Source organism: Spodoptera frugiperda, chromosome 3 (assembly GCF_023101765.2).
Source record: "Spodoptera frugiperda isolate SF20-4 chromosome 3, AGI-APGP_CSIRO_Sfru_2.0, whole genome shotgun sequence".
Classification (NCBI taxonomy): domain Eukaryota; kingdom Metazoa; phylum Arthropoda; class Insecta; order Lepidoptera; family Noctuidae; genus Spodoptera; species Spodoptera frugiperda.
In genome coordinates, this window is record NC_064214.1 from 3,757,933 (window position 1) to 3,772,431 (window position 14,499).

Genomic DNA, 14,499 nt, shown 5'->3' on the forward strand with positions numbered 1-14,499 from the left:
AATATAATAAAAATAGAAATATAAAAGTATAAGTTAGTTAAAATTACCAAGTTCTTTAAGTAACAACAGGACTGTGTTTAACTTTAAGTATGTTAAGAAATAAATTATGCAGTTATTCCAAATACTGCTATTTGTCATGAAAAAAAAAACTGTGGTTTAGATGTATATTATGTACCACGCCTGTAGCATACTAAATTAACGAATGCAATCAATACATGAACAGGTTCACAAAATTACATAGTGTATTCTCCATTACAGCAGTAACTCCTGAAAATAAAACTTTAGACTATAACAAAATAACGTCTTATTCCTTAAAAAAAATACCTTTAAACACAAAATTAAATTAAATATAATACAATACCACAATTAAACAAATAACATGGATACATTAGGTTTGTATAACAAAAACAGTTGTGTGAGCGGCGATTGAATGTATTGAATCAATCTCGGCGCGAGTGCAAGCATGAAGCATCGACCGTTGAAGATGTTTGTCCGCATCGTCGCGTCGTCTCTGCGCATATTTATTTACACATGTTGCCCGATGTGTATCTAATGAGCCCGTCGCGTCGCACCGTCCATAAATAAATGCTCTGTTATATCAACTACCAGTCTTTGTGCTCCCTGCGACCACAACTCGGTAATTACGATTGTGCTCCGAACGCTCAAATATTTGGTCAAAACTTTCGTCCATTAATGAGCTACCGATATTGTCCACGGAGGAAGGTTTTTGAACTATGTTTACGTAATATTCGAGTGGAAAACGTGTCTCACAAAGCAATTAAGAAAAAATCTTATACTAACAAAATAATGTGTTTGCCGTGTTTGCGTCCGTCGTATTTAGAAATCATGTTTGTTATTGCGCGTCGCTGTCGTTTGGATACGGTGGATTTACCTGGAATTTATGAGAATTCACCAACAATAACATCGCTGGGAACGCAAACAGATCCCGGCGTAACTTATATGTATGCACGCTGGTATGCGGTACCTAGACAAAAACTCCGAGAGTAATAACAGCGGAATTAAATAAACATTTTATTTAAATATTTAAAGTATTTAAACACCGTTTTAAAGTATTTCATATTTAAACAATGAGCTAAATACTTATTTATGAATGGCAATTTTTATTTGTCTCGGCATCCGATAAGTAAATAGTTGCAAAATCCTTGTTTGGTAATGTTTATTGTCAGGTACGTAATGTTGGTACTCGGAAAACATTGGTACGGTACACCTCAATACCTAATTAACGGAAGAAAAGTTCAACTAAAACACAAGTATGAGAATTTTAGTCCCCTCTGATCTTAGTTATTTAATAAATATGCTAGCATACAGATTTTGACGATGTATAAGTAACGCTCATGATCCGATTGCCAGTATATAGTGTGAGTAAGTTTATGTATACTCCATTGATTGGAATTAATTTAAAACCCCAAATATTTTTCCTGAGAATCTCATACTTTGTAGCTTGTACACAATGAACCAAACCATGAGCCCAAACAAGGATTGATCTACCATACATATTAATAACCACGAACCGTATTAGTTTAGAATCACAAAACAGGTCACTGTGAACAAAATGATCGAGATATAAAGAGTCATCTGCACAAACTTTGGTTGGGTTGCCTTTAAAAATAATCTGTTGAGGAGAGTTTACTTCTATTGTCAAGGAACCCAAGCAAACACTTGAGGTTATTCCTCGAAAGGCTTTATACCAGCTTCGTTTCAAAACTTCACGGTTTTGGTGACCGATACGTGACACTATTTCAACAATAATAATATCCAATATTGGATTTATTGTGGGCATATGTGCAGGTGTATTTCTTTATAATGTTTGTGGTGGTGCTATAAGGATGTCACATTGGTTGATGTAAATTAGTTTAGATTTTTGGTAGGTAAGAAGAGATGGTGTTTAAGGTGGTTTTTAGCCTCCAAAGAATACTATTTCTTATTAGAAAAATAGGAGGAGGAAGGTGTGTTTGAGAAACTACATTCTTGTATTTGTTTTAACATTTATTACGAAGTCATTCGTTCAGTTAAATAAAGATTCATGTCATTAACTACATTTATTTCATCTGAGACATCGTTTCAATAGCTTAAGCTCAAAACTTCCTGCGGACTGCCTAGCGGGTTATCGACTCTGAGACTCCCTTATACCACGCCCAAAGCGGGAGTAGTCATTAGATGATTTCACCCCCACAAAAAAAAAGGTCAAAACTTTCCACCCGCCTGTATATCCTAAGTACATGTATTTGAAGAAGCACAGCGCACATCGCAGCAACACCCTATTTATCATCTTGTGTCCAGTATTTGGTATTCATAGTAACACAAACATTGGCTGCAGTACGCGAGCTCCACTCGACAATGATCGGTGTATAAAAAGCCCGTGTTTAGCTTGATAACAACGGTGTCATAGAAACCTCTTTAGATATTTTAATCGTAGGGCTTTGTGATCGCCATGGTGGTCCGTTGTCGATCTATAAACATTGTGATGTTGCATGATTCTGATTCGTGTTTAGGTAGGTAAATAAATTGTGATGTAACAAGAATTGAGATCAGAACTGTTCGATTTCAGGAGCATGCAAATATTTTTAAATCTTTCGTTTTGGAATTATTGTTCCCATATTTCAATGTAAAGTACCTACGATTGCTACGTAGTAACTACGTTTTATAGAATTATTCTAATGTAAAATCTAATTCGTAATTACCGTTATTGTATAAACGGCAAAAAACGTGATGTAGTGCAGAAAATAACATATCAATAACATCGGAAAAGATAGTGACTTTAGATGATGAATGCTAATAAACGAACTCGATACTTTCCCCAATCTTAATAAAACGCAAATTGCGCCCTCATAATATCAGCATTCGTGGGGCTTGCTTCGTCGGTCGCATCGCTCGCTCGCGCCGGCCGCGCCGCGCCACAATTAAATATGTCCACGCCACCGACTCTGAATACAACACACGCCAGTGCACCGCACGCCACGTTATTTTATTCACTAACATTTTATTTTGCACGATTTGTATGTGATTCGTTATTTTGTTCCGCAACCGTTGAGCCGGAAAACGCGTGACGTATTGCATTCAGTATTGTGGAATTTTGTACACCAGTAATCAAGTTATGGAGTAATGTTTTGTTAGATTTATGCTAACTTCTGTACGTGGAATGGGAAATATGAAATATTGTTATTTTATTTTGTTGTTTATGTGGAAAACAGAGGTTCAGATAATGTCTAAATCTAGAACAAAATAAAATTAATGCACCTGTGCATGAAATTATGAAAATTCAACATGATTGATTATATTTTAGTTGACTAGTCCGCATAAGAAGCTGAGTGGTGGTAACTTGTCGTATGATCAGTAGATAAATAGAAATAATATCTACAGAAGAAAATAAGCCTCTGATACGAACTGAATTAATAAATATTGACGACAAACAGTATTACGGTACTTTAATTATTATCCTAATGAGTTTTTAACGTGATTAGTGATTACAAGAATATATTTATTACATACATAGTTTCTTCAAAAAGAGGTAAGGCTTACAACTAATCTTATTATTTTACTTCTTACTTACGTGTTTGATACTCAATTACGTGTTTGATGTCGAAACGGCTGAAGGGATCAAGATGAAATTTGGAACAGGGGTAGATTATGGTTAGGAATAACGCATGGGCTACTTTTTATTACACGGCGAAGGCGAAGGGCGAAGCCTCTGACAAAAGCTAGTTAAATAAAAGGCCTACAACTACTTTTCATTAATTTTATCAGACCTATTTTAGGCAAACATTTTGTTCCTAAATTGCCCGTTCTATCAGCAATATTCCCATGATTGTTACCAACAATTCACAGGAACCAATTGAAGAGTATCACATTGTATTTGCGCAGTAAACACATACATCTGCCGGGTGTCGTATGCCCTGTTTCCGTGAACCCTTGCTTCAAGGAACACGAGTGCGAATCCATGGGCGGTCCACTCCACTCTGTTTGTTTTGCTGGTGTTTAAACTTTAAACTGACGAGTGGCGCCCTCTGCATTATTTGTACAAGATGTTGACCGCCCTATATCGCGATGGCAGTGTCAACTGTTGTTTGGTTTGGTCTATGTAAGGAAATAGATGCTCCTGGGTTAGTGTTAGGTACTAAGTGGAGAGGTCGTTATGTAAAACAAAAGCGTCATCTTACAGAAGCTCAAGACAAAGTGGAAATACTGTCTTTTACCTACATTAATAAGTACTTAATTAGTCATTAAATATTCAGATACGTATAAAACATTATCGTATGCATAATATTCTGTATATCATAAGCATAAGGTCATTCCAAAAATTATAGCTTTCAAATTTAATTGGGTAGAGTGGTGTAATTAGCTGTAAGACCTGAGTTGTTTGCCTTTACATCAAAGGCAAAATAATAATTGGTTCAGTTGTTTACGAAACAAATTATCGTTGTAAACCTTGTTAAGGAGTTTCGTCTGAAAAACGTTTGTTAAGAACTTTCTAAAGAAATGTCGATATTGTTACTTATAAAGGCGTTCATTCATTAAAAATCCAACACAAAACACAATGTTGTCAATCAACGAGTCGATGATTTGTTATAAAAATAGTGTGAGAGCGCGGGGGGCGCGCAGACGCACCCATTCACCTTGCTCAGCGAATCACACGCATTAACACGTATTAGGCCGGCGCCCTTTATCCCGGCGCACTGCCACGCAAAATACTACACTTTCCTTTTTACTGTTTATTGTTATCGTTTGTTTCGAGTCGCAAACCGTCCGCGCACAATGCGCCCGCCGACACGGCTCGGTAAACGCTTTCAAGTGTCCAAAAGCGGTAATTTGCTTCATTCGCTCATTGTTGACGCTAAAAGTCGGCCTTTGTCGACACTTGACGGAATTGGGAGCGTTTAGATTCGAGCGGGCAATTCGCGGAGAGTGGACGCGTTTTATCGCCAGCCGAACATCCCGGTCACTCTACCCTCTCTCACCTCAATGGCTGCCTAATGGAAGCTTTCAGCTCGTGTTTGAAAAGGTTTTTTCTCTTTTAAATAACGTACCTATATGTAACACTTGCTACGATAGAGTAGTTTTTACATAAAAATCGCAATATTTTAAAAAGCATATTTGATATTTTAAGCGGGTTGGTGGCCAAACGCAGATTTATCAACGTTAAAAAAAGCAACCCAACAAAATATAACTATACCTATTTATAGAACAATGAACATAAGAATGCCACGAATGCGTTTTAAAACTGAATGAGTGTGGGATAGCGGACAATCTACTTAGTTAAACGTTACATCAGGATTAGGGGAAAGGGAAGCCCTCTGGGGATTGTTATATCAATAATAAAGTTAGTACGTATCAACATGCTTCAATAAAGATCATTCATCTGTTACGCCGCCGAATATGATAACTAGCAATCATAATCAAAGTTATAAATTCCAAAATGGTCCTGACTGTTTAGGTATCACATCGTTCAAATATAAAACAATAAAGGCATCAAGTAGGGGCTCGTGCTACGTTCGTTAGTGCTCGTCGGTGGGGCCCGACGCTCGCTTGGGCCCCTGCGCCCGACGCCCGCGAGGGGCCATTACGTCCCATTTACATGCGTTTACAGGCTCCGACGGCCCCCGTTGCCGCTCATTGGATTACTTGTATCGACGCTGTCCGATTAGACTTGATTAGTCGAAGAACGTTGTCAAACTATGCAGATGGTCGATGTTTAGGTATTTTAGATGTAGCTTAGGACTTAGGTAGTTATGTTTGGTTCTACTATTTATAATAGAATTAATATAAAATCACACCGTAAAGGGTAGGCAGAATTACTCACTTTCAATGTAACACTGACTTTTCTCCGGTAATGTTATGTTATGAGCTTGACTTAGATAATATAATAGAGGGTGAGATTATTAAGAGAGGTCATTTTTTTATATAGATAATGATAGTCTCCTCGTTAGCATACAGACAGGTAAATTAAATTGTTAGTGTTTGTAGTTAAGAATTGTATAAGAAAATATGATGTAACCATATCGGCACTGCAAATCGGTGGTTTATTTCGTTCCATTAATTAAAGTAGGTACATTTTTGGTTTTTAGTATATTTCTACAACGTGATAATAACCACTCGAAAAAACTTGTGGTGTCAATAGCAATAATCCCAATATGAGTTGGACTCGGACAATCAATGATTGCGTCACATTTAGGTAGACAAGATAAACAAAAGAAAACCGAGCCATAAATTAGTATCTGTACGCATTTTAATGTTTCATAATACACTTTGAAGTTTACCTGCAGACCGTGCCCGCAGTAAGAAACAATTGTTTAGTAATTTATTTGTCTAGACAGGGATAGAAAAAAGATAAAAAGAGCGCCACAGTTACAGTAGCCTAACAATAAGATTATGCAATATCAAAACAGAAAAACAAAAGGGGTTTATCATAACTCGCATTGTGTTAACACTAAAGGATTAAATACTAATACTGGGTTTACAAAGGAAAGGAAAACATCGCCATAAAATTATTTATGAATGATGTTATCTACGGATGATCCCTGCTTACGCCCGTACAATGGACTTGGTACATTAGTCAGGAAGTTGACGCATTCGTCCCTTCCTTTACACCAACCTGTTTGGTTTGTAAAGCTATTGTTGCACTGATAACTGCTGATAATAGGTTCATGTTTTTGAGGAAACAGACTAAGCGCCTAGTTAAGAACTTTTTTATACTTATTAGGATGGCGTTTGGCCACCATCTCGCCTGGTAAGCGATGATGTGGCCGACGATGGAGCACGCCTCTCTATGAGCAACCTGTTCACTCGGGACTTGAAGACACCCAAGTTATAATTTGTAGGAAACACAGTGTACCAATACAGACATACCAATCCCAAATTTGTACGTCCTATGAAATGGATCGTCCCGCCGTGTGGTGCCACAGAAGAGAATACACTGGCAATTACCTCTATTTGCTTAGGTATCTTAAAATACAACTAATTTGTTATACATTTGTTAGAGAAAGGGCAGCAGCGCTTTCTGATACATTAGAATCTTTTAAAGTGCGATCTCAACCTCTTGTATATAAGACAACAATAGAAAACATATTGTGTTTCGTGTGGATCCGCGTTCCAGCACACGAACGGTAAAACCCGTTGCCCAAGTGTGGAGCTTGTGGCAAATCCTCTGATGTAAAAATAATCCAGCAGTTCATCAAACTGTTGATGTTATGGTTAATTACATATAGAGAATTGATTGTAATTCCGATTGTGTGCAATGAGAACGATTTTAATGTAAAAGTGAAATGAAGGAAACTAGCCACAATAGTGCAAGTAACGTAACATCTAGATAGCTTATATCTGGCCGCCTCAGCTAGGGAGATATGATGCTATCCGATATGACAGTTATATGTATAAGGAACTAGATAATAATATATGAAGCACTTCACATTTAATATTTAATATAATATATCCCATCAAAAACATCCTGTAAAAAACCCAAGTCTCGCAGTTCAGTCTTTCTACCGTCAAAAGTTGTGAGATCCATGTAATACCAAGTCGGTTAATCTATTTAGTGTCTACTTGAAGGACCTTCTGTCTTAAGTTATTACATAAGTTATTATCATGCCAATATTAAAAATATTTAACGTTTTAAACAAATAGATCGATTTGGACATCGCTTGATTTGATTATCAGTTTTAATCCGTTCGAAACATACTTAAAAGGAAATAGGTATATAATCGCGTGTACTTCTGAATGCTCCGTAATTATCACACATCACAATTATTCAATTTGTTTTCAGCTTTCCAAGTGCGGCTTTTGTGTAAAATTTAAATATTTTTTCTGGATTAAGGTCTCGAGCTGGTTGAAATATCGGAATAAAAATTAACCGACTAATTACATAGTCTTTAAAATAATTTATCAGAAATTTTGAAGGTCATGTTGGGCTTTTACAATGTTTTAGACAAACATATTTTTTGTAGAGCCTTGATTATTTAGTATAGATTTGTTTTAATAACTTCCTACCAACCACCAACTGCGATAAATAACATTGTAATCAACAATATACACATACAATGTACTTACTTACAACTCATTTGCAAGGCACAGTTTGTTTGGCTAACCACAGAGGCAACGGAATCGCAAATTCGTAGCATGAGCGTGGTGTCAAGATATCGACAGTAAATTACAGGCTTGTGGGCACGTCCGTCTGTCCGTCCGATTTGATTGACATCGAATCAGAACGGACGGCGGCTTAATTAAATAACTAAGTACCATTAAAGTAAGGTGTGAGTAAGTAGCTGATACTTTGTAGTGGTATGCAGTTTATATTTTAGTTTGATGAATGTTTATACAGGTTTGGTGCTTTATCCACAACCGAATTATAGGGGGTCGAAAAAGGCCCGAATTGCTTCGAGAAAAGGATGGTACGGCCGTGCCGCTTTTTTTTTGCTCGACTTGGCGGGCACTGCCGTGCCCCCAGATGAAGATTCCCGCACGGAGCAACTCTGTGTGATCCACAAATTGTTGTTTCGGGTCTGGGTGTCATGTGCATGTGAACTTGTATGTTTGTAAACAAATTCACGATACAGGAGAAAATATTAGTGGACTATGCATAAAGAAAAAAAAATGTATGTACCTACATGTAATCTTTGTAAAAACATGTAATGTACTTTGAACGGGCATCCATTCAGTTTTAATCCGTTCGAAACATACTTAAAAGGAAATAGGTATATAACTGTGTACTTCTGAATGCTCCGTAATTATCACACATCACAATTATTAAATACCTACCCAGCTTTCCGATTGCGGCTTTGCCTGCGTGGAATTTGGAACATTTTTCTGGATTAAGGTCTCGAGCTGGTTGAAATATCGGAATAAAAAGTAATTCTAACTATGTTAGTCTTTAAAATAATTATATCAGTTTTTTAAAGGTCATGTTAAGCACCTATTTAATGCAAGCAAACAATTTTTTATATCATATATTATGTATTAAAAAGTATAGATTTGTTTTAATAACTTCCTATTCGATAAAAATCGATAATACATTCAACAACAATATACACATACAATGTATTTACTTACAACTCATTTGCAAGGCACAGTTTGTTTGGCTAACCACAGAGGCAACGGAATCGCAAATTCGTAGCATGAGCGTGGTGTCAAGATATCGACAGTAAATTACAGGTTGTGGGCACGTCCTCTGTCCGTCCGATTTGATTGACATCGAAAGAACACGGCGGCTTAATTAAATAACTAAGTACCATTAAAGTAAGGTGTGAGTAAGTAGCTGATACTTTGTAGTGGTATGCAGTTTATATTTTAGTTTGATGAATGTTTATACTGGGTGGTTTGGTAGAATCAATGCAAGAATTAATGCACTTGAGTCTGACCTAGGTGGATATGTGTGGTTGATAAATAACTTCGTAGAATGTTGTCGTAATAGTAAAAACATCTTTTATACATCTTTTCTTATCTTTTATAACATATCTGCTTACTTGGAATTAACATTATGAGTCTATGACGTAACATGTCCACTGTTGAAAGAATTCTTCTAATCGATCAAGTAGTGTTAAAATCTATTCAATTCAATGCAAAGTGCTACAAACAAAACATATAAATAAACAAATCTTATCTTTTCGTCTTGAATTCCCACGGTTGCTCTGCGTCGACTTATAAAATACATAGGAACATACATTAATCTCATGTCATACAATTTGCATCCAACTATATACAGTCATATAAGACTATATAATAGTTCTAAAACATCGAATCAATTAAAAAAATATCATTTTAAGTATCTTTTAAGCAGTAAATTCTCCAATGAACCACAAAAGCTAGAAATAAAGGCACAAAAGAAAGGCTTTGTGTGAAACAAACCGATAGCTAGTTCACATAATAATTAGGTAATAATACTTCCTAACTGAGGAATGTAAGCATGGCGCTATTTCACGTAAAAATCACACATCTTTAAATACTTGAAGATTGCATTACATTAATGACCTCAAAGATTACGTATATTTTTAAGAACTCATGGTAATAGCTATGTATAATTCTCCTTTTAACGATTTATACGTTGGCGTTGTCTTTATTCGAGTTTTTTTTTTATGGAATAGGGGGCAAACGAGCATATGGGTCACCTGATGGTAAGCGATCAGCGCCACCCATGGACACCCGCAACACCAGAGTTAATTATAGTTAAAACTGCGAGATGATATCGACAGAACATCCTCAATATTTTCGGTGACATTTCTACGATTCCCAAGTGTGGGAATTATGATAAGGAAGACTTATCATAATTCCATGAGGACTTAGTACACCGACTTTTTTTTTTGAGGGGGAATATCATGCAATGATTTCTCTCGTCAAGATGAGGCGAGAGGGAGTGTCAGACTCTTACTGACTAAAAGCTACCCCGTTCCTACTTCTGCTTGTCGAGCCGGAGCCCCGGTAAGCCTGCTAAGTAGTCCGTAGCTCCGTTTGTACACCGTTGGACTTAATTCGGCTGATGCTAATGAATCATTAGTACTTATAGACGGAGAAAAGGTACATCCCCATTGGCAATGACATCACATTACGTCATCACCATTAATAACCATTTTCATAATAAGGTATGAATAGGTAAAGAAATATTTATTTTGTGTTATTATTAATGATACTGATAGTGCAATTACGGTGAATTTAATTTAACTGTACTACTTTTGTTAAACCACTGATGAGTAACTTTATATCTACCTACTTATAACTTTTAATTTATGAATGTACCTAATTCCAGTTTGTTTTAAATAGTACAATGAATCTTTATGAGGAAAAGAACTGCATTGTATAATCGAATTAATAAATATTATAAAATTTGAAATAAAATTTCAATTAAATTTAATTTTAAATAATTACATGTGACTCTATTAATTAACATACCTTTATATGTATATATATCATTTATATTTTATCCGGTTTACCTACCTCAACCTTATTGTATATACGAGTATTATTAATTAGTATATACGACGGATAACAGATTTAAAAATACTGTTTATTTGCTAACATAAGGTTATTTTATATAACGAATGTTGATGCGATTTTTCCTACGTACGTACATCGTACGTACTTAATTACTTATAAAAAAACTTCTTTAAGTTTCATCAAGATAATTTCATTATATATAAATAAATTATCTACTACATACTAGATTTTGCCAGCAGCTACGTCCGCGTTCTCGTGATATAAAATGTAGCCTGTGTTATGCCAGACTATAATCTATCTCTGTTCCAAATTACATCCCGATCCTTTTATTCGTTTTGACGTGATTGAGTTACAAACATACACACTAACTTTCGCTTTTATAACATTAGTATGATATTAATTAGTAAGATAGTAAAATACTAACTGCCGTACTCAGAGTCATTTAATGGTTACTTAACCCAATCCTTAGCAATTGTTTTCAGAACAAAATCGTTACTAAGGAATAGTTTAAGTTTTTTCAAAATATTAAGCAATATTTCCTAAGATTTAAACCACGATACCAATCATACAACAACAGGTAATTTCAATGACAGTAAACCGTGAGAAAGCAGAAATTGGCAAATGTAACAATTGGCAATGATAACATCAAGATGTGGGATCTCATCGCACGAATGTGACACCCCTGCTTATACCCTTTAGACGAGATATATGAGAACCTTCGTTATCTATAGATCTCATCACTTTCTTTTTCCAAAATACCTAAAGTTAGGGTAATTACCAGGAATTTATAGTAGCAAAAACGAAATACCATATTTGTCATCAACACCTATTGTTTTAAAAAAATCAATGTTAATCAACTTCAATTTTGTTTCTACGTATTTTTGATCGAATTAAAAAAGGAGGTTCTCAGTTTGAATTCCTATGTATGTATGTTCTATGTATGTGTGTGTTTGTCCGCTATTACCTCGCAATTGGCTGGACCACTTCTGATGCGGCCGGATTTGATTTTGTCAAAAAATTGCTTTTATTAATTAACTTTGTCAAAAAGTGTTTGTTACACTGTGCTTTTTATTAATTTAAAACTTAGATAAACTATGTTGTAGGACATAAATTACCATTTAGTTACATGACGTGAATAATGAAAAAATCTACAAAATATTTCCTTTGAATCAACGCGTAAAATACTAACCAAGATTATATTGGTCCACACCTAAAAAACCATTAAAAACAATAAGGTAGCGGACTAATTTTTAATGTCCGACTAATCGATTAATTAAAAGTATTGATTTAGTACCTTTTCGTTTTTTTTCAATAAACTTCGGCGTGTTTTGATGCAAGATATCACATGATGTCATTATGTACGTAGAAGTAATAATAATGAACAAATGACATGGTCTTCTAACTTAAATTTGCTTTATCTTTTCGATTAACATTTATATTTTTTTATGCCCATTTTTTCTACAACGCGTATAGGTCTTAATCTTGGTATAAAGCAACCTTATTCAATATATCTTACATCTTTACTATAAATATTGTGTTCAAAATTCAAAACTTGATAAAAACATATTATTTTAACATTATTGAATATTATTTAAACACAGAAAACCTACAAAATTCCTGCTGCAAAAAATTGCAATTATCGAATATCATTTTCGAATCACTATGTTTTGGTAATCAAAGGCCCAATAACATCATCATTTCATTCCAAAATATTGATACAATTATTATTCCTTTTTATTTTATTCCTTTCTCACGTTAAAAATAGTGTAAAAATCGTCTCAGTTCTGAATGGCGACGGTAGACAGGTGAAACAATGAACATTGTCGTGGGAACAATACCTAAAGAAATTGTTAGCAATTTTTAACAAGATAGGTACTAAAGCACTATATCTGTGAAGTTTTTTCTCACAAACCCAGCTGTCACAGGCCTAATGAGTTAGGTAATTGAGACTTATTTTTTTTATAACGCTTCATGCACAAGAACGTGTATATAAGGGATCAATGCTGGGAGCAATGAACTTGTACCTATATACATCAATGCATGTGATGTCATATTTTTTTTCAGATTAGGTAATTATGAGGTAAAATTATTTATTAACATAAGTTTGTATAATGTTTCATGAAACCGATTTAACTTTATTATGATTCATTTATTATCGTGGAATTCTTTGTTTTTAACTTGTTTCGTAACACAAACTAGTTTTTACTCACGGCGTTTTCGTACTTCCAGCCATAAATAAAGTTTCAAGAACATTGGTTAAGTAGATAAAACGTAAAAAGGTAATAAACAAACTAACTTTTACATTTATAGTTAGGATGACTAAGTCAGTGCATTCTCTTTACCTGTCTACAGTGAATACTATCTGACGATCACTCTTTAGTGACCCGAAAATGGCAAACCCCTTTTATCTATAATTACAAATAAACTGTTTATTTTTAATCTATTATTGTAAAAGTAAATCAAGTATGAAAATGTTTCGAAATTGTCCCATAAATAAAAAAAAAATATACCTAAAATCATCTAAAATCATCAATCATCATCAACCATTAGTACGCGTGCCATTGATGGCACGCAGTACAATTGTACCTACATAAGATTACGTAATAAACATTTTTCTTTTTTTGCATTTTTTTATTACTCTTTTCAATATATTTGGATATTAAATAAAAAAAATGTTTAACTTATTTTATTTTTTTATTAATTGTCTATTAGCATCTTTAATTTGTTTTCATATCTATGTAGGTGTCCGTTCGCAGGTTTTATAGATATCATATATCCCTAATTCGCTAAATACGAGTATATTTTATAAAGTAATGTATGTATTTCTTTTTGTTACCTTAATAAACAAAAAATAAAACTAAATCGACAACATATAGGTTACTATATGTTGTTTGATATTAGTTATAAAAATAATTGTATAAAGTATAGGTAAGTGTGTACCAAACTGGATTATGATGATATTATTAATTACTATAATCAACACTAGGATTGTGTGGGTAAAAAATCGTGGTAAACGCCGTGGTAATTGGATTAATATGATATTGTATATTACCTATATAAACACATGGATTGTGTGGGAAGAAGGATCCTGGGAAGCACCCTGTTCACATTTGGTAATAGCATCCAAGAGAAGCCACAGTATGTTACTAGGTTTCTAAAATTATTTCTCAGGATACAGACAGTGTTCAGGTAACAGAAAGTGATGAAATCGGTTAATGATTTTTTAAATGTTATTTTTTAGTAATGGTCTACTTTCCCATGGGAACTCTCATTCATGGTCATTTTTGACATAAGTACCTATCGTCTTACATTTGGCTAAAGTTCAGATTTAGGTTTTTGAAACGGTTCAGGTTTATAGTAGGTACCTATGACCACATATAATACGAGTAAAGTGGTAATAATGAAATGTAATAATTTGAGACTTATAATAATATATGTAATTAACCATATACCTCCATGGTTAAGTGGTCATAAGCGTAACTGCCGAGTTCGATTTCTGGGTCGGCCAGTGTGTAATAGTTTTTTTTTTATTTCTATTTAAGTAACAATATGGAATTGTGC